At 42.3% G+C, this 3,305-nt stretch overlaps 1 long non-coding RNA gene across 1 annotated transcript; it reads right to left on the bottom strand.

Annotated features, from left to right (window-relative positions):
* Nucleotides 1-1,365: 1,365 nt before the first annotated feature.
* LOC306933814 lies at nt 1,366-2,169 on the bottom strand. The gene is made up of 3 exons (XR_013791252.1): nt 2,051-2,169; nt 1,629-1,778; nt 1,366-1,531 (listed from the first exon to the last, which is right to left on the bottom strand). It is a non-coding gene; the product is annotated as an uncharacterized lncRNA (long non-coding RNA).
* Between the last annotated feature and the right edge of the window lie 1,136 nt (nt 2,170-3,305).

The following is a 3,305-nucleotide window of genomic DNA, read 5'->3' on the forward strand; positions in this document are numbered from 1 at the left end:
ACATAAGTAATGAGATACAGGTAAAAAGTTTGCATTGCTGCTTGATTCAATAGGCACACCTAGAAATAATAGTAACATTGTATGCGTTGTGGTTTCTCAAATTGCATTGAGTAAGCTGTAGAATAAGCATGAATGCACACAGACATGTTCTGCCAAAACAGTATATGGGTATCCAACACACTTTCCTTGTACTCCAAATATATAAATATGATATCTGGTCCAGTTATTGTCACATCACAAGTTTAGAGGAGTGAAAATGTGTGAAATGATTTGCATTTACAAAATACAGGAAGATAGAATTGATAATTCCTGTTTGATGTGCCACATAGCCATGCAGCAGCAAGACTCAACACCCAGCTTGATGGATCATGGAAAGTGTTCTGCCTTTTTCAGCACATGCAGTTTGTGGACATTACATTTACATTACAGTCATTTAGCAGACGCTTTTATCCAAAGCGACTTACAATAAGTGTATTCAACATAGGTAGGGAACAAAAACTACTAATCACCAGAAGTCTTTAGTGCATTTTCTGCAAAAACAAGCAACCAAGAGTATACCTAGCGCTAAGGTAAAAGTGCAATATATCAGCTACCTATTTCCTTAACCGGATGAGACAAAATAGCTAAATCAAATGAGCATGAGCTAAAACAATTAAGTGTATCGACTAAACAAGATCCAATAAACAATACAACAATAGAAAACAAACGTTCGTACAACTAGTTAACAACAAGTAGGTCAGGCAGAGAGGAAGGGTAGTGATTCCTGAAGAGGTGGGTTTTCAACCTGCGGCGAAATGGACCATTTGGAGGTCCTCGTGATGTGTACTTGAACTTTGAGTGTTGAACAAAACTGCCATTTTCCATTTCCTGCAAATGAGAGACATAGAAGACAAGAAAATGGTCAGATGTGTCAAAAGTTATGTTCTCAATATAAGCAGATCAAATGTATATACACACACACACAACACTGCAGGGTTCAAGTAATGACAATGGAATGAAGCAGCGCGACAAGGAACTTGAAATTGCTGACCGTCTCCACTGCTGCAACACAGTAGATTCCCAGCCTCCTGTGGTCCATAATCAGCTCCTTGAGTGTCCTTCGTTGAGTGTGAGGTTGTCATGACACCACTGTACAGTCTTGCCGTCACTGAAGAAGCCCATCAACGTTGAGTCATCTGCATGGTCCCCGGCAGCAACTGCATCAGGAGAGGAGAGGTGTCACTGTCACAATCAAGGAGAAGACTTTTGGTTTCTCATCATGTAGGACTTACCTGTTAGAGCCGACTCATATGCCTGGCCAGTAATTCCTGCAGTGGACGTGCAGGTGTCGGAGCAATGTTGGGTGGAAGATCTGGTTGAGGCTGATCAAGTGAGGATGTCGGGGCTTTGTACTGCACATCTGGGTCCTGACGGCGCTCATACACCATGTCCATGAGCCGGTGTCTGAAGTTGGTGGTGCGAGGCTTGTAAATCTTTTTTATGACCCATTTGCCTGAGCGCCTGCAAGCGACCCTCTTGTGACGCAGTGCACCTAAAATGAAAGAGAAAAAAGTTTTGAGAAGGACTCACCATTGAAATTATGCAGCAAGTGTAACAAATAAAATTTGATATCTGCTCCCAAAACACACCTGTAGTAGTAGTGGCTTGCCTCCTCTTTACAATATTTTCATTGTGATCCATTATGGCAAGATGAGATCTCTCCTGCATCCCCATATAGGAGAAGTGTTGGCGCTTAGGCATGTACTTCAGAAGAGCACTGTGGAACACCTCCAGCTCACCTGTGTGTTGCAGCATGAAAGCACATAAACATCTAGGGCTCCATCTTGCGCCACCCTTATCCCTAAACTAATTTGCCATTTTTACTATTTTAAAATAGTTCAATTAGCCATCTACATCGAGACATTGTGAGCTTGTAGATCGGCTATTTGAACTATTTTAAAAAGGTATTTTTAAATAGTAAAATATGGCAAAATAGTTTAGAGATAAGGTGTTGCGCAAGATATAGCCCCTACTGTAAAACAGTATGTATCATTTGGAAATTGGAACTTACCAGTATGCATGAAGAGCCCCATTTGACCAAGGTCCTTCAGAAGCCTACCATCCTGTACCAGTGAGGCCAGCGTCCTGAAGGATGCAGAGTCACTCTTCAGCCACTTCGTCTTCCGCCGCTGATCTGCACTGAATGGAAGATGACAGCACCGGTACGTGTTGCCATCCTCTATCCACGTGTGCTCATCACACACATGGTGAAGGACGGACAGCCAGCGCTGCTGCAGTAGCTACAGTAGTGTGAATATCAGTTACACTGCTTGGTAATGACTGGCACAATGGAAAGAAATTGCAACTGTCTGAGAACAATCCAGAATATTATAGATGCACACCTCTGTGTCACCCTCACAGGTTCCACAGGAAAACCACATGTGGTTATAAATGGACCTTTGAAGAACATACATCAAGAAAAAGTGATTAGACATCCCGAACAAATGGCATGTTTGAAATGTGTCTACTTTGACGAAACACTCACATTGTCCAACCGCGCAATAGCTCCATGCATTTTTTCTGGCTTCTGGATTTCAACTTTTTTAGGAAACCTGCAAAAACAACACACACACAGTGCACTGTATTGCATCACAGTATATAAGCATAATATGAGCTTAGTATATAAACAGCTTTGAACCCGAGACATTATTTTCTCACCGTTCTACACAACCAATACCCGCCATAAATAAAGCTAACCTTTAGCAGTATGCCATATATCAAACTCGTGTTTGATCTCGGGGTGTTCAATCCTCATCATCTTCCTGATTGAGGGAGAGCGGTCTGTGGCTATCACCTCCACATCTAGCCCCATACCAAGCAGCACTGCAAGTATGGAAATTTTATTTATGAAGTGCCTTTCAAAACATAGTTACAAGGTGCTGTACAATTATCAAAATGAAACAAACAAGGCAACATAACAGCAATAAAGCATAATGAGGACCTGTCAGTCCACGCTTGAAGCCCTTTGGTTCCATCATAACGGAGCTGGATGCTTCTGTGACCTGGAAGGAGGAGCAAGAAACAAAACGCAGCAGAACCGAAAGTTATTTCAATAACAGCATGCTACTACACTCGACGATCCTGCTGTGAACACAACATTTAAAAACCTCAAAATTACCTGTACTAGTTCAGTGTGAATGATCTCCTTCGTGTCGTCCAACATGAAGGAGTAATGGCAGTATTTGCCACTGAATCCAGGTGAGTCACATCTGGCATCACCCAAGAGTTGGGGCAGTTGTTGGGGCCACATATCATCATCCTCTGGT

Source organism: Electrona antarctica, assembly GCF_951216825.1.
Source record: "Electrona antarctica genome assembly, chromosome: 12".
In the NCBI taxonomy this organism is placed as follows: Eukaryota; Metazoa; Chordata; class Actinopteri; order Myctophiformes; family Myctophidae; genus Electrona; species Electrona antarctica.